The sequence below is a fragment of the Trematomus bernacchii genome, unplaced genomic scaffold, assembly GCF_902827165.1.
Source record: "Trematomus bernacchii unplaced genomic scaffold, fTreBer1.1, whole genome shotgun sequence".
Taxonomy (NCBI): Eukaryota; Metazoa; Chordata; class Actinopteri; order Perciformes; family Nototheniidae; genus Trematomus; species Trematomus bernacchii.
The window spans coordinates 339,074-361,271 of record NW_022987626.1 but is presented as its reverse complement, the minus strand read 5'-3'; the positions used below and the strand labels follow the sequence as shown (position 1 = coordinate 361,271).

At 40.9% G+C, this 22,198-nt stretch overlaps 1 protein-coding gene across 1 annotated transcript in view; it reads right to left on the bottom strand.

Moving 5' to 3' along the window:
• Positions 1 to 22,198, bottom strand: part of LOC117484524 (CD5 antigen-like) — a 232,649-nt gene that overhangs the window by 127,234 nt on the left and 83,217 nt on the right. The gene's annotated exons all lie outside the window — the stretch shown is intronic.

Genomic DNA, 22,198 nt, shown 5'->3' with positions numbered 1-22,198 from the left:
AACGTAGCCTATGTGAGTACCCTCGTCATTTGGTGTCGATGCATAATGAAAGTTAACCACGTAAACAGTCACATTTTATCTGGATAAGTGCAGCAAAGTGCAGAAAACCGTTTTGATAATCGATAAATGTGTGTAGTCTTTAATATTAAACATGATCGCTGGTTGATAGTGAAGTAAGAAGATATGATTCTACACTGTATTGAAGTAAACATATATTGTTTGAACGGGTTTTGATAATCACTTAGAAAAAGAATGTTATTCTGACTTAGAGATTCTGTGTTTCACACACCAACATTGATCCTTATCACCACTAAGAGCCAGATGCTGTTTCTAAGTCGTTAAAGACATCGTAAAATAAGAAAAGATCCCCTGGAAAAGGTAGGGAGGGGAGATCGGGACGGAGATAAGAATTGACTTTTGACCTTAGGGGACTTTGGAATTTCAAGTCCTGGAGAGAACTATTGAACCCGGCCAGAAGCGAATCCAGCCAATCAGGACACTTGGAGGAGGTGGTCAGTTTAAACAGCTCCCCCCCAGGGCTTCTCTGATTCGCTTGGGAGAAAAGTGGGAAGGAAGAATCGACAAATCTCCGCCCCAAAGACAGATAGAAATACTGACGTTTGTGTGTGTAAAATTGCTTTTGGGTTTGGTGAGTTTGTTGGTTCCGATATCTGTGTCCGCATCGAATCACAAACTTGAAGTCCAATTTCTTCTCGTTTGATGAGTTTGTCTGGTCCCGATGCATTTATCCGCATCGCATCACAAATCTAAAAGCCCGGGGTACTCGAGTACTCTGTATAACTTGTATATGTGTTTGGTTTCCTACTAGAAGTAAACTCAGATAATTTGTTATAACTTTGATTCCGGTGTTTTCAATTCCTTTCTTAATTTAATAGAGATCCAGCCTCATCCAACGAACGGCGCGTAGCAGAGGTATTCTACTCCAACAAGTGGTGACTCCCGACGTTTGTGAGCTGATCTCTAGAAAGGAACACCGACAGCCAGGGGACAGAATCCAGTCCAGGGGGAGGACAAAGAGATACTGTTGACAACTACACCAAGGCGCCATATACAAAAGGTGAGCAGACACCTGTTTTGATTATCAAAAATCTGTGATTGATTATACTAAAACTTTAGAGTTGTCAGCAGCGTTCTCAGTGTTCTTAGTCACGGTGGGAAATACAATACATATTCTAGTTAAATTAGATTAATAGTGCTTAGAGAAGGGTATTTGAGTCCTGGATCTAGAGCAAAAACGAAGGCTGCAAGGCTAGAAAAAGAGGGTTAAATTCCCCGCAGATCATGATAAGATTGATTAATGCGGTTACCTTGCAAGCGCTTTAATTAAAGACTACTTAGGTGTCAAAATAGGGTTAAATTCCCCGTAGGTCAATATAACATTGATGAATACGGTTACCTTGCAGTGCTTTCATTAAAGACTGTAAGGCTATAAAAGAAGGGTTACATTCCCCGCAGATCATGATAAGATTGATTAATGCGGTTACCTTTCGTGGTGCTTTAAATGTATAAAATGTCTGTAATTGTTATATGGTGGGTGATAGAAGAGGAGAGAGACGCGACCTCCAACTAATTATTTGGAACGACCGGCTCTCATCACAAAACTGTTGTGGGGATAATCAGGCTCATTAAACGTGACGATAAAGAGATTTTGTTGACTGAGTTTTTAACTCTTGACCTGAAGTCGCAATCACCGTGAGGAGATTGTAGAAGCTTACTTCTGGAAGTCACGCTATCTGTTGAAATAAACATCGCACAATAAAAATTTGCCTGAATGTGATATGATAAGGTATGAGAAGCTCTGTGTGATTTTTTTTTAAGTCAAATCTGTGTAATACTTGAGAGACAGAGAGCAACGAGAAGGTGGTATAATGTCTGAGACCCTACCTCCACCCTATGGAGATAATGGCTCACGAATGCCACTTATGAGTATCCCATCTAATACTCCTAAAGGAAAACGCATTGTTAGACCTGATATTCAGGGATAAGGAATGTTGGAAATAGTAATGGAAGATATTGAAAATCTTAAACTGGATCAACCAACCATGTTAGTGAACCCTGCTAATATGGAGCTAAAACATGTAGAATGAGTAGCAGCAGCTCTGGCAAAGACAATAGGTCCTAGCATGCAAGCACAGAGCGGTAATATGATAAGGGCTATTAAACTGACCCTTTTTGGAAATGGGATTTTCCGTTACACAACAGAAGACTCAATTCAGGTCTTAAAGAACGCTTTACAAACAAGTCAGGGAGTGTTAAATGTGGAGCTATGTTGCTCAAAAGGGAACTTACACTTTTGGGAAGAGATCTCTCACTTTCTATGTCCTGAGGTGCTGCAGATTCAAAGCAGCATACAGGGTCAAAGACAGGCGTGACCTCTGGAGAGGAAGAAAATCTAAATCTGAACAGACCACAGAGCCCATTAAAAGGTTTTATGGCCTCTACAATGAGAGGAAGATCTGGAGATTGTAAGGAACTCTCCCTGAATATCCACCCCCACACCATTGAGGGCAAGAGTGTTCCTTTCACCAATAAACAAATCATCTCTTAACCAAGTCAGATTTCAAAATAGCCATACCTCAAGTTGTTAAGAAAAGAGGGAGATTCAAAAGGTTATCAATAATTGCCCAGTATATTAAATAAATACAAACAGACACGTATCAATATAAGTCAGATAATGTAGACGAGGTCAATCGTGGAAGAAGGCTGACATTTAATGCCTGATATATAAGTAATAGTAATAATAAATATATAGCTGATATTAAATAACTGATGTATAAGGCTCGATATTTCTGAAAATAGGAACACCGTTAACGGCGTTCTATTTCAGTAAAAGGGGGAAAAGGATGGGATATACATCAGACAATATGTATGTGAGATTATTACGTTTTGAGGAGAAATTTATCAATTTAAAATACTAGTTATGGTATTTTTTGTTTTGTTTTATTTGTTGCTTTTAAGAGAAATTGATAAATTTAAAATAATCTAGCTTTGGTTATTTTTTGTTTTGTTAGTTTGTTCCTTTTTTTGTTTTATTTTTATTTTTGTTCTATTTTTGATTTTTATTTTGATTTTTGATTTTGATTTTTGATTTTTATTTTTTGAGATGATTTCAAAACCATATTTCCAGCAACTTAAGGGCTTGGTATGAGACTTCTCCACACAGGCTGCTGACGTCAAAAGGGGGACCCGAGAAACACAAGGCCAACACAGCAGATTACGTCTGGTTGGAGGGGACCTCCCATGCCGTTCGCCTAGATGGAAAGGGAGACAACTGGTACCACTGGAGCCAGTGTGCGGTCGGGAAAAACACCTGCGGGGACCCTGGACGACATCAGGACAGAGTTGGCCCTCGTCGCGAGGACCCTGGACGACATCAGAACAGATCTGGCTCTCGTCAAGGCAGTCGACCCAGGAGGCGCCATCAGCAGACCGGAGGAGGAGGATCAGGACATCTCTCCAACAGTCGACCCAGGAGGCGCCATCAGCGGGCCGGAGGAGGAGGATCAGGACATCTCTCCAGCATCGACCCGGAAGCCGCCATCAGCGGGCCGGGGGAGGACAATCAGGCCACATCTCTCTAGCAGGCACCCCAGAAGCCGCCGTCAGCGGGCTGGGGGGACGAAGATATGGCAAACCAAGACGGCACAGGGAACTCCATTTCCCGCTGAAACAGGTTGATATAGCCGGTGTGGAACTTTGTCTGAACAATCCATTTTTTTTTTGAGGAACTTTCAACTTTATTTTTATATCCCATAATGTAAGGGATTTGTATTTTTTTATTCTACAGAACTATGTGTTACCAAAAGAGGGAAAAGTATGATAATGTCTTTTCTGATTTCTGTGGCTACTTTTATTGCCATTTTGGTGACATATGGTTGTTGTTGTGTGCCTTGTATCTGCTCATTGTGTGTTAAGACTCATCAGTTCCACCATTGAGGGAAGAGTAAAGATGACTCAGCTGACAAGGACTGCTTTTTAGACATATTTTATTCTCCCTCCACTGTCATAATAAGTTGTTGTTGTGGACTGTTCCTAAAGGTTTAAAGTGCTCTATATCCCAACTTCTGATGGGTTTATATAAATGTTGGGACAGACACAGTAAGAAGAAAATTGACAGTGGTAATGTTTCAAATGCTATATGTTGATCTCGTGAGGTGAGATCAAAAGAGGGATTGAAGTAAGAAGATATGATTCTACACTGTATTGAAGTAAACATATATTGTTTGAACGGGTTTTGATAATCACTTAGAAAAAGAATGTTATTCTGACTTAGAGATTCTGTGTTTCACACACCAACATTGATCCTTATCACCACTAAGAGCCAGATGCTGTTTCTAAGTCGTTAAAGACATCGTAAAATAAGAAAAGATCCCCTGGAAAAGGTAGGGAGGGGAGATCGGGACGGAGATAAGAATTGACTTTTGACCTTAGGGGACTTTGGAATTTCAAGTCCTGGAGAGAACTATTGAACCCGGCCAGAAGCGAATCCAGCCAATCAGGACACTTGGAGGAGGTGGTCAGTTTAAACAGCTCCCCCCCAGGGCTTCTCTGATTCGCTTGGGAGAAAAGTGGGAAGGAAGAATCGACAAATCTCCGCCCCAAAGACAGATAGAAATACTGACGTTTGTGTGTGTAAAATTGCTTTTGGGTTTGGTGAGTTTGTTGGTTCCGATATCTGTGTCCGCATCGAATCACAAACTTGAAGTCCAATTTCTTCTCGTTTGATGAGTTTGTCTGGTCCCGATGCATTTATCCGCATCGCATCACAAATCTAAAAGCCCGGGGTACTCGAGTACTCTGTATAACTTGTATATGTGTTTGGTTTCCTACTAGAAGTAAACTCAGATAATTTGTTATAACTTTGATTCCGGTGTTTTCAATTCCTTTCTTAATTTAATAGAGATCCAGCCTCATCCAACGAACGGCGCGTAGCAGAGGTATTCTACTCCAACAATAGTCACAGAAGTCGTATCACAGTTTAATCTGAGCGGATCACAGTTAACCACAGCTCTCCACGCTGCGTTGGAGATGGGTGTAAACAACTCAGACATACTGTATGTTTCACTAACAGACTGTATGAAAGTATAAACGAGTCTCAAATCAACTCGACATCATATTAATAACGATATATGATACAAATATAATATTGACAACAAGAACAAGCCACAGAAGTCGTATCACAAGTTATCCTGGGCGGAGCTGTCCACAGCTGAAGACTTCTCCACGCTGCTTTCAAACTGTGAGTAAACAACGTGTGCTTCACTTGTAGGCTGTCTGAAGGTATACACAGGTCTCAGATGGACTTGGTATCACATTAAGAATGATATTCAGTAATAAGTCTGGCAAAAATAAATGGTTTAAATGATTTATTCAAGCTTGCAATGTTTTGAACACACATCCCCAGTCACCTCATGTGTCTTTTTGTAGTCCTCGCTGTACGCGTCCGGATATCGGCATCGCAACCACAATCTCACACACTGGTACTGAATGTGCATCAAAGTGTTCCTATCCAGCCAAATATACCAAAAGATGAATGTAAACGACAGAAGAAGCGATCGAAATGTGTATTTCCTGGTTATTCGACAAAGGCCACGCCCCTGATACATCTGTCTAAAATAATAGAATATCACCAGTTGTTCGGGCCACAATTTGTTCGGTAACAGCGGCAGTCAGAAACTCAGGTATCTTCGAATCTACTTACAAATAAATATGGGGAAGTGTAAGTTCAACCGTATTTGGTGGGAAAACATCGAATGTAGTGCCAGTGGAGGGGAACGTGTTTGAAGCCCGCTGCACCTTTTGCAAACAAAATTAGCGTTTGTTTTGCTAATGCAGCTTTAGCTAGTGCAGCGTTAGCTAGTGCAGCAGCTCCCGCAACAGCATTGGGGGACCTCCAGGTGATGTTTGGGTCTACGTCAACCCTAAAAGCGGAGGTGCTGTGGATGCTAAATACCGTAGCTAAACACCAATCATACAACAGCATGAAGGCAGCAGAACTCTGAATATAGCTCTTGTCACTCTCTCTCACACACACACACACACACACACACACACACACACACACACACACACACACACCACACACACACACACACACACACACACACACACATAAACACACACACACACACACACACACACACACACACACACACACACACACACACACACACAGATCTGACAGAGAGATAGCAACATGCTAACTGTGCTCTCTGATGTCTCAATCAGTCCCTCAGTAAACACACTCTGTGCACAGGACTCTGACACGTACATACAATCATCATATAGGCTTCAACATGTCATGCTATATACAGGTTAAGAATATGAGTTAAATATGCTGCATCATTCTATATTTACACGCTTTGCACATATGTATCTACAGTGGGGGGGTGCTGTACCTTCTAGAGCCCCCTGAGAGTGTTCCTGGTTCTCTGAGTTCACTTTAACCCTTGGATGGCGTTCATATCGTTGTTATTCAGCCGGTGTTCGGGGGTCTGGAGTCCCGCTGAGCTACAAGGTTTGTAAATGAACACAACCAAACAATTGGATGTAAACATACTCAACAGATGTTCCCTTTATCCAAACTACAAGCCGTACAAACAGCTGATAAGGTTCATGTTTGCCCTTTACCTTTGTTGGATCACAATTATAAATAAAGACCATATTTGTTTTTATTTTAAAATGGAATTGAAAAACATTTTTTAATTAAAGTGGACCTATCATGCTATATTTAAATGATATATTGTAGGGCCATACCTATATAAGGTATATTTATACGTTTCTGTTTTCAAAATACCAAACAGATCATGCATTTTAGCCATGCCTCATTTCGCTCTATGTGCTGTTTGCTGTCTACGGGGCTGATTCTGCTGACCACGCCCCCCTGCAGGAGAGGTGAGCCGTGCTCTGATCAGCTGCTGGGCTGTCAGAAGAGGGGGAGAAAAAGAGATCTCCGTCCTCCGTGTTTTATTATATAGAGTCGTTATTCATTTGTTTTAAAGCTCAATAAATAACAAAAGCCGCGTTCACACCAAGTACTTTCCTGTACTTAGTTCCGGCACTCAGAGCCCCGGCGTTTTTAACCCCAGGGCACTTAGTACAGATCGCGTTCACACCGGAGTACTTTTCCCTGAGGGAAGATTACGCAAATGAGCCGCTGACGTCACTTCTTCTTCTTCTGCTTTGGCTTTACTGGCAGGCCACAAACCACTTCACGGCGAGTACAGTAGGTGGCGGTATGCACCTTAAAGTTGTTTGCAATCCGCTACAAAACAAGAGAAGAAGAAGAAAAACTTCCCGCGTATACTGCGACGCCCACCCACTCGCTGTACATTAGGCGTCTGTTGTTTACCTTCCGACCTCAGACATGATGGAGATGGAGTCAACTGAAGTTGTGCTGTTTGTGCTCATGTTATACAGCTTTGTAACTGAGTTAATGCAGCCTGAGCAACTTGCGTACAATAACAAAACAAGCCGAAAACGAGTGGTGGTGGAGAACGCTTTTGGCAGACTGAAGGGCAGGTTGCGGTGCTTGATGAAAAGAAACGACTACAAGATCACATTCCAGGTGGCAGCATGTTGCATATTACATAACCTTTGTGAAAGTAATGAGTACAGGGACGAATGGACTGCCTTACCGGCGACCCAGCTTTATGAGGCATCTGAACAGCGTGTAAATTGTAAACATTTTGACAATAAAGCTAATCTTTTGTACAGTGCTTTTGTTTCTCTTTTATTTTCCAGTCAAGACAGGCAACATTACAATAGTGTACAGTGTGGCAATATAATAACAATAAACTGTGCCAGGTGTGTTGTATGCACAGTAAATAGTCTCAGCAGCAAACCCACCGTTATTATTTATCTTCCTGAGACCCACTGCATCCGTCTGCCATAAACATACATGTTAGTTTCGGCCCATAGTGTAAAATGGGGGGGGAATTAAAAGTTTGCAAATCCCCATGTCCTCCTCAGAGCACAATCATAAAAACATTTAGTTTTAGGTCAAATAACATTTAAAATTATATAAATTATCATATTTGTGTATGTGCCCCTGCCATTCCTCCACAAGATTGCAACATTGATGATAAATAAATGACAAATAAAGCTTTGCCAGTTTATAACCGATGAAACATGATGGTATCAGAATAATCACTTACATGTGATGTATAGGATGCTACACAGGTCACTAAAGATAAAGTGTCAGGAGAAATAAGCAAGCTACAGGATCTGTTTAACAGTAAATAGAAGTTCACATTTTTAATGTAAATAAAATAGAAGTTGTACATGTAAATTAACATTATCAATATAAAATAAAGTGTCAGTTGTATCAAGACTATATAATAACAGTAATAACAATAATATAAAATGAACTGGTGAGCATCTTGTCCTCCGTTTCCTGGGCCTTGGTGAACAGCACCATCTGATCCCCGTGCATCGACTCTTTCACCACGGCACGCCGGTCCTCCAACGCCTGGGCGGTGTCAAAGAAATTCGCATCCCGTGTCCGCTTTCCTAAGAGGGGAAAATAAGCAAGATACAAGATCTGTTTAGTCGCCATGTAGTTTTACAACATACTAGGAATGTTTTTTTGGTATTTTCACAAATAGAATTAAGGTTTCACAAATCTGAAACTGTGTTATAAAGAATCTTTAGCCTCTCTGGGATAATCCAGTCCAAATTTGATGAGTCTAGGTATCGTGGTTTTAGATCAGGACCTGGTCTAATGTGGTCTAATGTAGTCTACATGTAAAAAAGCACTGAAATCTCCCTTTTTTGTATTTTTACAAATATAATTAAGGTTTCACAAATCTGAAACTGTGTTATAAAGAATCTTTTGACTCTCTGGGATAATCCAGTCCAGATTTGATGAGTCTAGGTATCGTGGTTTTAGATCAGGACCTGGTCTAATGTGGTCTACATGTAAAAAAGCACTGAAATCTCCCTTTTTTGTATTTTCACAAATAGAATTAAAGGTTTCACAAATCTGAAACTGTGTTATAAAGAATGTTTAGCCTCTCTGGGATAATCCAGTCCAAATAAATCGGCTATGCAGCGATTTAAGAGGTTCAAACACGGAGGATTGTTCCTTTTTGAAGAGTGCTTCATGTATGCTTGAACTTTGTTTAATGTTGTTGAGGCAAGTTAAACATAAAATATGATGAATATTATGAAATAAACATGATTGTGAACATCAGTTCGATGCGTAACGTTCTTTCAAGACAAAGTTACAGTGTGTGTACCTTTGCGTTTGGTTGCTGGTAAGGAGGACGACAAAGCGCTGTGATCTAGAATGCAAAGCTCGCTTGTTTCCAATCCCGAGAGTTGTCCATCCTCGCCTGAAACACACGATTAGTGCCATGAGTTAGTGAAGCAAATTACAGAAACACTGCACAGTTATTCACAAGTCAAAACGTTTTCATAGCGGCCGAGAATATCTAGCTAGCTAGATGTAGCTAGCTCGGGGCCGGTGTTAGCCTATTCAGCCCAGCATGGCTAGCTTGATCTACTGAGCAAATAAAAGTACATCTGAGACCATTATTGTGCAGATTAAAACCCCAGTGCATGTAGTTGATTTTACTTTCGTCGTGGTAGTCATCGTTGGCCACTGAATCCGCCGTTTGTAGTCCTGAGTTTCTTTATTTTTAGCCGGCTGTGCACGATTCCCAGGTCGAGTGAAAGCTACTGAACTGGCTTCAGTAGCATTCCCTGGGTCGCGTCCTCGGCGTAGATCTCCAGAAGCGCCAACACCTCCTCATCATTTCTTGATGCTTGCCATAACTGCTTTCAAAAACAAACCCAACGCTCCGTTGGTGCGTTGGGTTTGTGTAGCGAGGAAAAACAATGGCGTCTCCACACAACATTTTCACTGTTGTACGGGCGTGGTTTGCAATTCGCCCAGCCAATCAGCACTGGGGCACTTTTGGGGCACTTTTGGGGCACTTTTCACCCACAGAAAAGTACGCTCTCCCAGCGGGCTCTAAAAATGGGGGTAAAAGTACCCGAGATTAAGTACGATTTTTGGTGTGAACGCGACATAAGGGGTACTCACGGAACTAAATGCGAAAAGTACGGTGAAAAGTACTCCGGTGTGAACGCGGCTAAAGAAGACCTTTGACCGGCACTTTTCTAATTTTGTCCGGAAGATTTCAACTTTAACGGACATCTTGACCGGCGAAAGAAACTGAAACTGAAACTCTGCCGCACGGTCCCCTCGTTCCTTGGAAGAGGCGGAGAGGTGGGTGTTTGTCATCTGCTGGTGGACTAACCGGAGAGAATTACAGTGCTTGCCTCGACGGGGAGGTATTGCATTGAATTAAAGCAGCGGGAGCAAACGCTTGCCTCGGGGAGGGAGAAAAAAAGCCACAGCGGAGAATAAACAGAAGGGTAACCATGGTAACTATGGGCGGGAAGTCTTCTTCGCTGCTTTTGTGGCAGACTACAGCGCCACTTACAGGCCAGACATATGTACTACAGCGTCTCCAGCGCTTTCGAGCGGCAATGGCCGGCCGTGGCCCAACCCCACATTCCCCTGATAGGTGGAGAGTTGGCCCAATAGCCGTAGCGCCACTTCTGTGACGAAATAGAAGTGTTCAAATCTGGATCAGTTTTTATCAGATCCGTTGCAGCCCCTTTTTTAGAGATTTGGGTATGGAGGAAAATAGAGAGGGTTGTGTTTTCTGACACTTGGTGAGTTCCCTGGAACACCGGGGACACATATTCATGTATAAAAGACGTACAAAAGTGCATTTTGCATGATAGGTCCCCTTTAAATCACGATATGACAAATGTACAAATAAAGGGTTTTTCTTAAGTATTTTTTTAGAGCATTTAAAACATTGATGTGAGTCTACACAACACTTCAGCCCCGTTAACACCAGTTGTCTATCACAACTGGACATTCTGTAGACACACACAACCGCTGCCACCGCCCCCCCCACGCCGTTATAATGACCAGCTGCTGCTGGTAGTGACCAGCTGCTGCTGGTAGTGCCCAAGACCAGGCTCAAAACCCGAGGGCACCGAGCCTTCGCAGCAGCTGGCCCTAGGCTCTGGAACACTCTGCCCCTCCATGTGAGGTCGGCCCAGACCCTAAGGGTTTTTAAATCTACACTAAAAACACACTTCTTCTCTCTGGCTTTCTAGTTAGAGCGGAGCACGACTGCTGACTTTTCCTTGTGTTTTTTTTTTTATTTTATTTTTTATATATATCTGTTGTAATTTATTGTCTTTTATTGTGATTGTAGTAATGTGTTTTTATTACATGTACAGCACTTTAGCTCGACCAAAAATCGCTTTTAAATGTGCTTTATAAATAAAACCTGAATGCGGCGTGAGAGGACGCTGGCGCTGACTGTTCGCCGCTTCTCTGTCCGAAAATCTCGTCTTTCTTTGTGTTAATATAAGAGTTTCTGACCACTTTTTACCGCTATAGTTTTCTAACTATTCTGTGGCTTTTGTGTTCTGATCTGGACACATTTGTTACACCCGATTGCCACTTTTGACGGAGGCTTTGGTTTTTTATCCTGCTACACCTGCCATTGTAGCCCACCTGCTAACGCTGCTCCATCCATCAAATAACCAGCCCCATTCTTCGTCCTGCCCCTCCCCGTGGGTCCTGACTCTGGTTCTTTAAACCTCCTGCTCCTGCCGGTCCCCCCATCTGCTGTAAAGAACAGCCCGCGACTGACCTCTCATCCTGTCTGACGGCTGCCAACAGCTCCACTTTCAGCGCCGCTGGTCTACAACCAAAGCCAGCGCTGTGCTAATGCTAGCATCCTACCGCGGCACTACGATGTTACGATACTCTGTCTCCCAACTTTTTAATCTCAATAACTTTTCTGCGCTTCCTCTAAGCTTGTCTGTCATCAAATTCCTCGGGCTTCTACGCAGACCGAGGTATGTCCATAGCAGTGTTAATTTTGGCAGCTGTTTTTGATTTAGTCTTAGTCTTAGTCTTTAGACGAAAATGGTTATTCGTTTTAGTCACATTTTAGTCATTTCTATCCTTCATAGTTTTAGTCTAGTTTTAGTCGACGAAAACTCAAAACGTTTTAGTCTAGTTTTAGTTGACGAAAACTCAAAACGTTTTAGTCTACTTTTAGTCGATGAAAAATTACATTTTAGTCAACTTTTAGTCAAAATGTTTTCTCTCTTTAAACCAATTCAGTTAGGCAAATACAGGTTTCTGACATTGTAATCAAGGTGACAGCATCAAGTGTTGAAATTCGTAAAGCAACATTTCACTCTCTTAACACTTTACTTGTGTAATATCTAGGGATGGGTATCGTTAAGGTTTTCTACGGTACTACTAGTCTTATCAATACTGCTTATCGATCCGGTACTTTAACGGTATTCTTGTATTTACTTTTTGTTATTTTTTAAAGGAAAAAACTAACAAATTGTTAACCGAATTAATTGCTTTATTTAAATGTGAAATAAATGAAATATATATAATTATGTTAAAATATTGTACTGTACTTGAGTAAAATGTTGAGGTACTTGTACTTTACTGGAGTATTTAAATGTTTTGCTACTGTGTACTTCTCCTCCACTACAGTTCATAGTTAAATGATGTACTTCTACTCCACTACATGTATTTAATACCTTTAGTTACTTCACAGATCTGGATGAATGATGTGAAATATAATCAAGTGTTAACTCAGACTTTAGTAAATTCACAAGCTACCCTGCAGTATACAAAGTCCTTCTAACTCGCTGCACCTTTACCAGCTTTGAGAACACTTTAATGATCAATCATTATAAAACATATCATATATATTATTCTGAAATGGAACAATCTGCACAATGACTACTTTTACTGTCGCTACTTTAAATATATTTTTGATGATCATACTTTGACTTGAGGAACTCTTCCTACACTATGGTATTTTTTTACTTAGCTACAAGATCTGAGTACTTCTCCCACCTCTGCACACCTGATGTGATAACGTTACTCGTAATTGGGGCAACAGAGCTATGAGTTAAGGAAGTCGAAAATTGTGCATTTCTCCGACTGAATATGACGCCTTTTGGCCGGCTGTTTGGACAGACTACTCTACTCGTGTCAACGCGCTAACGCGTAAACATGGCAAACGAGCTTTGTCCACATCGAGTCTTGAAGAGTGTCTCGATACTCTCTGAACGCTCCGTCCCCGGCAGATCTCTGCCGCTGCAGCGTGTCTGTTAGGCCCCGCCCCCGCACTGAGAGAGAGGGAGATCGCTCTTCTGGAGTGAAGAGAGCGGAAATAATGATATTGCAAGTTAGAAATGTAAGATGCATTTTGACAGACAAGACGGATACTTGGGGGGAAATACCCTGCATTTTGAATGTCCGATAGTCCACCATTAACACCTTAGTCCCGTCTCGTCTCGTCAACGAAAACTAAATATACATTTCATCAAATTTTCGTTATCAAGAATCTATTTTTAGCTCGTCATCGTCTCGTCTTAGTCATGTAAAAAAGGTCGTTGACGAACATTTTTCGTCATAGTTTTCGTTGACGAAATTAACACTGGTCCATAGAGGTTCCAAACGCAGATTTGTTTACTCCCAGTCCGGACAATCATCCATAACATCTATCTGGTCGACTAACCGCTATGTCCCACAACTGTCATGCCATCTGAGCGCCCTTATTACTCCATACTATACACCCACCACTGGTCCGTTACAATCCCAGCTGTACCGAAAACCTGGAGTGGATTCCACCGCCCTCTGCTCAGAGCTGGCCCAAATACCTGGAGTGGATTCCACCGCCCTCTGCTCAGAGCTGGTCCAAATACCTGGAGTGGATTCCACCGCCCTCTGCTCAGAGCTGGCCCAAATACCTGGAGTGGATTCCACCGCCCTCTGCTCAGAGCTGGCCCAAATACCTGGAGTGGATCCCACTGCCCTCTGCTCAGAGCTGGTCCAAATTCCTGGAGTGGATCCCACTGCCCTCTGCTCAGAACTGGCCCAAATACCTGGAGTGGATTCCACTGCCCTCTGCTCAGAGCTGGCCCAAATACCTGGAGTGGATTCCACTGCCCTCAACCACCAAAAACTGATAATAACACACTTCCTTTCACCTCCACTCCGCTCCTCCCCCCATCTCACATTCCCCCCCACACTGTCAACCTGGACAACCTCTTACCTCTTCAGCCTGTGACCACACCACGCCCCTCCCACTCAACTAACATTGCCCTCCTTAACATCCGATCACTCAACAAGAAAGCCCTCATCCTCCATGAACTAATCTTGGAAAAATCCCTTGACTTCCTTCTGCTCACCGAAACCTGGCAACAGCCCGATGACTTCTTCTCCCTCAACCAAACATCCCCCCCTGGCTTTAAATACATCACTAAACCCAGCCCCTCCCGCCGTGGTGGTGGCCTTGCTGTAATCCACAATCAGAACATCCAGATCACAGAACCAACCCTCCCCTCAGTATCATCCTTTGAATTCATTGCCTTCAAAGCCCCTCATCCTCATCTACCGGCCTCCTAAACCTCATCCCTCCTTCCTCTCCGATTTCCAAAGGAAGACCCAACACCATGAACCACTACGGGGTCATTCAACCTCCAAAACACTATTTATTCACTGCACATTCACATGTAATACTTATGGTGCCATGACATTTTGATCTCTGGCCTCCTGTAGTCCCTCAGTCAGGAAATATGTGAAGCACGATGAAATATCAGAGGTTTCGTGTGAGGACTTTTATATAAATATAAGGTTCATGACAGGGACACTACATGTGAATAGGGTAAAATATTTAACTAATAGATATCACTATAAAACTTCCTCACTTCATTACTGACATTAAGACAATTCATTTGTGTATTACAACCTTTATGAAATATTATGTTTATATGTGTAAATTAGGCATTTTTATTTTTATTTATTTAGTATTCCAGAATAGAAATGTGAACATTTGGTAAATCCAGGTTAAAAATTATTGTTTTATTTTGTTTGCATATTCAAATGAAGTTTTTACAAGTTTTCTGACGTTTCATGTCTAAATATGCAAATTAGGCTTCATGTGATCCTAACTGTTGGTGAATTCAGGAGAAATCTACAGACCCAAACTGACAAAGATAGTCAAATAAACTCCTGTGTTTTAGCTGCTTTCTTACCTCTAACAATAACAGTGCAGAACATCTAATACACTTCCCTATGAATCCAGAACAATACAACTGCAGGAGTATGGATAAAGCCAGATGTTTGCATGCATTCATCCTATGTAATCTATATGTAAAGAAAAAAGTCTAAATATTTAAGATAAAGCTGTGAAACAATCTCAATAATTGGCAGCAAAAATGTAAGGTTTTTTAAAATTGGAATAAAAGGACACATGTTGAGATAGGAAGTTCTAATACCTTAAGAGAAGAGCTTGAATATTAAAACATTTAAAATACAAACTCTTGTGGCTCCTTCCTGTCTTTCTACTGGGTCTTTCTTGGCTTTGTTCTGGCTATCTTCTAGCTCTATTCAGGTTTTTGGAGTTTTTTCTAGCTCTATCTGATAATTTTCAGAACCTGAAGGCTCTCTACGGACTATCTTCTGGTTCTCCTCTGGATCCATCCACTTGTCTCTGTCCAGTGAATTACACTTGTGTTACTGGAGCAGGTAAAGCATACAACGGATACTTTCAGAATTATCGGAGCACGAAGTGGAAGCTCGGATGAAACACAGCGGACTTCTAAACAATGAACACCCGCAACTTAGAAGAAATAAAGTTGGGTTTTATGCGTTCTAATATTGCAATGCAAACCCATGATGTAATGACAGTCATTAAGAATAATTTAGTCATTGAATGCTCATTTCAGTAGATTTAATCAAACAAAACATAAACATATTGGACATGGCCTCAAGACTGTAACCTCTTCACATTCTGTTGAAACAGTCAATTACTAGCCATATCTTACACATTGCTGTTTTGAATCATTAATATGTGGATGACAGTTGAACTGAATGATGTAACATTTATGCCATCTGCTGGAAAGAAGACTTATCGCTCTGTTGCCGTCATTTGGACAACAAAAACAGAGTGAAGCTCTCATTTCATAAACAATCTTTGAGTACAGACCCCGTCCTGCAGAGAGCACACAACCCAACAGCACGTTTTTGGTCTAGCATCACTTTACAAAACGTTTGCATTAAGACACTAAGACTAGCTGGTCCATTGTAAAGGTCAGTCCACCTTAAATGAGCAGTGGGTGATCAGCAGGTGAAAGGCAGGACACGGGAACTTGGTCCTGAGGAGATGTAACAATTATTAAACAAGAAATAGTCGAGTCAAGGGGTCAAAGAAATGAACATTTGTGATTATTAGCGAATCGGTTGCAGGTGGGTGAAATCAGGCTTAGGGAGTGACGTACAGATGGAGCAGCTTATTTCAGACTCCAGCATACTGCTTCCTGCCTGCTACCTGCCGGCTACCTGCCTAAGACCTGCCTAAGACCTGCCAAAGACCAGTATCTGGCAATGTTAAGCCCTCCCACTATTTTCCAAGAGGGCGTTGCCAGATTTTCAATTTCAGGATTTAACCAGGAGATGGCGCTTCCTTCACAAAAACAGGAAGACAACTTTTCATGGACTTTCAGTTTTGTTTTGAAGAGCATTTGAACACATCAATATTTTAGATCAAATAAAGTATATCTAATCTTGTAATTCAATAATATATAGTCTTTATATATTAAATAACTATGGCCAAACTAAGACTTAGTTTTTCAAAAGAGAAAATGCAGATATTATATAAAAAACTAAAGTTAAAATCTTGTTTTTAATGCCCCAAGAGCAATAAAAACACTTGGTAAAAAAATCCTGAGTGAGGCTTTCATAAATTGCATTTAGCTGACGCTTTTATCCAAAGCGACTTACTATTTAATAAATGATAAATGATTATTCATAACAAATATGACTGATGTGTGATTATTATTCATGCTATATACTGATATAGGGCTAAGTAAGCAATCAATCCTGCAAATTAACCCTTAGTTGTTCAATATATTTATTCAGACAATGTGAGTAGAAATACAGAAATTCTGCTCCCACCTAAGGCCAACGTTGCAATATTACAACATTTCCCTAAAAACTTACCAAAACGTAAACATTTTTAAAACTCTTTCATTTCTGCTCCAGAGGCTATACAACAGCATCTGAAAGGTCAAAAAAACAAACAGGGCTAGACAGCCATTTGTAACATATGGGAGAATGGTGAAAAGAACCAACTGGACTGGGACCAATGGGAAAATGCCTCTTCCCCTCAATGTGAAGCAAAAGATTGAGTCCTATGTTTCCAATCGGTTCCCAAATGTGAACATTATTTTGTATTTTTATTAAATTTGACAATGTCAATTTCACTTTCCACTATGTACAGGTATCTTGGGTCAGTCTTGTCTTCCAAAAATCAGGAAGTAAAGTCAAGATGTGAACTCAACACCAGTGGCGGCCGGCCCATAGGGGCGCTAGGGGCGCCGCCCCTCCTCTTCCCACATTAAAAATAAAAAATAATAAAAAAAAATATATTTAAAAAATATATTTTTTATTTTTATTTTTAATAAACAAGGTAAATATTATATAATTGGTATCAGTAAAATGTATAATCTACAATAAAATCTCGTTTAAAATTGTGTTACGATGTCTAAAGTTACTGATAAGTCACATGTTTCCTGCCTGGCCTTGCCCGTGTATCATTACTCCCTCTCGTCTGGGTGCTATGTACAGCGCCCAGACGAGAGTGCAGCAAGTGCAGCAGAAGCCAACTGTTGCTATCTTTAAACTATGCCGCCGAAACATAATTTCAGCCAATCAGCGTCGTCAAATCTGATGGTCACAGGGCTCCTACGTGAGCGCCCGGTGCAGTCTGTGAGTTGTTTGGACTCGTATGCAAGGAGACAAAACAGGAAGCTGTCATACACTCTGGAAGCTACCATTAGCAGCTAATGAAAACTCAGTTTTTTACATAAAAATGGAATTATGGATCATCAATCATTTTTTTTCAAAGTGACAGACACATTGGATTAACCTTCAGCTGCGTTTTTCTCGTTTTTGATCAGAATTGTTATTCTGCAAAAGGTGAGCATATCTCCGTGTTTTGCTACCTAAAGCTACGTCGTGTGATGTCTGTATTTGCTTCCCCTGTCGCGAGTTCTGATCGCTCAGTGATGATACTTATATTTCTAGAATCTGTGGAATCTCAGCTTGTTAGCACAGTTTATGCTGTAGAAACTATGTCCAGGACAAGGTGTTTGGACGTTTTGGAAGATTCATAGCTAACCACACTGAAGTTATGGAGGTATTGATCAGTCTTCTCATATTTTTAAGCCCCCCTCTAACATCACCAGAAGTCATAATTTAGGGGGTCTTTTCTCAAAAAAATGCCCCCTAGTATTGTTTGATCACCATTTCCACAGCCCCACCTAAAATATTTTCCACCAGCCGCCACTGCTCAACACGTAGTCACTCAGAGGGGGGTACTAATTATTTTCAAATGCATATAGGCAATGCTAACCATTTACATGTACTGTAGGCTCTTTCAGTCAAGAATTTGAATTTGAATGGGATGGGGAGACGCTCTGCCAACACTGACCCAATCTTCTGCTCCTTACAGCCCACTGCCTGTGTTTTAACATGTTTTAACATGTTCTTTTTTTTTTTTTTAAGAATATTTTTATTGCAGAAATGTGTTGTACCAACCGCATTGATATATCAAAGCAATCATATTTTCCATTTTCAGTAACAACAAAACAGCGGATTCAGAACATACTAGTACAATTAGGCTGTTGGCGGTTTTAAAACACATCCATGGGCGAGATAACAAGAAATGCAATATTCATGCCAGAAACAAGAGGGCAGTCCAAGAGAGCACATCAGGAAAAATAAAAAATGTACATAGCAAATTGAAAAAAAAACAAAAAAAAACAACAAGATAAAAGTTACAGGATTAACATTATTCATCCCACACCTTCATCCTCACCCAGACCTCTTAAGTGTCTCATCACTGGAGCCCAGGCTTTATCAAACACTCTCCCCCTTCCTGCATTCTTGAATCTAAGTTTCTCCAGGTAGAGGATCTCACCCAACTCTCTCAGCCACATCTCGAATGTAGGCACACTATCAGACTTCCATAACCTCAAAATAAGTTTTTTAGCCAAAACAGTACCCAAAAACACCGGCCATTTGTCACTGCCATAGTTCAGATCAGTGTCACTCGTGGACCCCAGAATGGCCACAAGGGGATCAGGCTTCAATTGCTTGTCAAATGCTTTTGAATAAAAATCAAATACAGAAGTCCAGAATGAGTGGAGGTTGGGGCATGTCCAGAATTGGTGTGTAAGGGTGCCAGCTTGATTTTTACATTTGTTACATAATGCTGATATGCTGGAATACATCTTGTTTACTTTAACTTTTGAGTAGTGCAACCTATGTAGAACTTTAAATTGTATCAGATTTAATCTAACATTTACTGAGCACCGGTGAATATTCCTAAGACATGTTTCCCAAAATTCCTCAGTGATCGGCATACCCAATTCTGTCTCCCACTCAGTTCTATACTTTTCTGTGCTGACTACTTCCTGACTAAGAAGTGTCTGGTATAGGGTTGACACTGCTCCTCTACATCCTGGTCTAACATTAATTATCTCTTCAAGTGCCCGATGCTGTGGTATATCTGCAAATGTAGCTACATGAGACCTCATAAAGCTCCGGATCTGTAGATATCGAAAAAAGTGTGAGGCTGGGAGATTTAACATGTTCTTTTGTTTTGTTTTATTTGTTTTGTTTTAATGTTCTGTATTTTAAATTGTTTTATTTAAGTATCCCAGTAATGTATGTTGCATGTTTTAAATGTATTGTATTTACTTGTTTAAAATGAAATGTGTTTTAGATTGACTTTTAAAATCTGTCCAGGGAATAACTACAGATGAAAAATAGCCTCAGTCTTGTCTTCCAAAAGGTTTGTGACAAGATGTGAAGTCAACAGGTATTCACTCAGAGGGGGGTAGGTACTAAATGCCACCCATTTACATGTAGGCAAACAAAGTCAAAAATCAACATACAGTAGGGGGGTGGGGGATGGTGAACGGTATGGTCAATGTTTGTAAACACAATCCCCAGGATGTGTCCTAATCAAACCAAAATAGAAAATGCAGATATTACACTCATAAAAGAAATGGTAGACATATCAGTAGCCTACTCTTAGTGCCAAGTTGTCTCAGACAATCTGCATTTCCTAATGTGGGACAGTTCTGTGCAAAATGTGGGACACTGAAAAGTCTATGTTAAAAAGCCTCAGTCACCTTAATTCATGTAATAAAAACATCTCAGGTCAGTAACACTGAAAGCTAAATGTGCAATACCATGTTCAGCTATGTTACTATTTATAATGTTATTGTTGTTACAACAGAAGATGTTTTTCTTTATATTGAAGTTAAATGCATCAATCTGGTGCACTTTGAGGGCAAAATTAAGAGATGTATGGATACCGCTGGAAAAAGCTGCAGTACATATGCCGAGCCTGTACGTAGCGCTGTAACTTCCTCCACAAAAGCAGCCTTCTGTTTATTCAACGTGGTGGGGGCCGAGGGAACCGGGCAGAGTTTTTCGCCGGTCAACGTGTGTTAAAGTTTAAATCTTCCTTATTGAGCTTTAAAACAAATGAATAACGACTATATATAATAATAAAATACACGGAGCCTGGCCTCTCTTTGTCCTCCCTCTCTTCTGACAGCGTCAGTGTCTGTCTCATGCAGCAGCTGATCCAGTAATGAGTGACACATTTTGAGTTGTATACACTGTTGGAAATAGGAGATTCCTAGCTTTCTAATGATATCAGGATTGTTTTTGTACTCCAAATATTAAGCAAAATATGTCACATTATATAATGACTGTCACCGAGTCATCATTTTGAGAAAAAGGCCTTCAAAGTTTCCTCTTCTCTGGAATCCATCGATCTGATTGATTATTAGCGGAGCAAATGATCAAAATAGTCCGGAGGGAAAATATTTCCGTTTGGATTACTGGTCTGGGGGAAGCTCGCGAGTGTATGTGTGTGTGTATACGTGTGTGTGTGTTTGTGCATTTTTGCGTAAGTGTATATTGTGTTTGTTTCCCGGGGAAAACACTCACGAGAAACACCGGCTGTTGTTATGCCTGCTGTAACGTTAAATTACTCCGTTCTCCGCTTGTAATTATGCCGTTACAAGCTTCATAGTTGTATTTATCATCTAAATTTGCCGAAACAAGTTTAATATTTGAAATCAGATGAAAAGAAACTGTGACGGACCCTGCCGTGTTATCTATGATTACTATATGCCTTACTGTACATTCATAATTTCAGCCGGAGGGAGGGGGGCGGCGCTGCGGAAGAGCAGATTGCGAGTGAGAGGTGCCTGTCATCTTCCCTTTACAAGCTTCACAAATGTATTTATCGTGTGATTTTGGAAATAAAAGTTTCATATTCTGAAAGCCAAGACTTTGTTTATTTAAAATCAAACAAAACACCCGAACCCCAAAAAAATTGTTTTTTACACAAATCCACGTTTATTTTGAAATGAGCCGTTGCGACTTCCGACTAATTTCGATAGAGCGGGTCACATATATTATATAGTGTATTGTATTATTAAGTAATATCATACATTAACCCCATTATAGCAGATGCCACATTGAATGGATGAACACATGTATGCATCAATAATTACAACAGAGTATTTCTAAATACAAGCTGTACAAATACTTATATGTATTTAATACTAATAACATAATGATTCATTTCAGATGATAATACTTTTCAGTGTCTGTCTCATGCAGCAGCTGGACCTGTCATTTACAGGAAAGGAGTGCGCGCATATGTCTATATGCATAGACTGTATATATAAAGAGACGCACTACCATGGAAACCAAACAATGGTGTAGCTGTATTGAAGTCCGAGTGGAAACAGTAGCATTTGGAGCGTTATGTTTGAATGAAACAGCCAGGTCGTGACTCACACAAAAAAAAAGTGTTACTTCACTAACTGTAAGCTTGTCACTCAGAGAAGAGTGCTGGAGAAGAAAGATCCGGGGGGGGGGGGGGGGTGGGGGGGGGGGGGGGGGGGGGGGGGGGGGGGGGAGAGAGCTGTGGCTGATGGGCAATTAGGTGTGTAAACACACAGCATTCAGACTGTTTAAAAAACGGTAACAACGGACTATTTTTCTTAG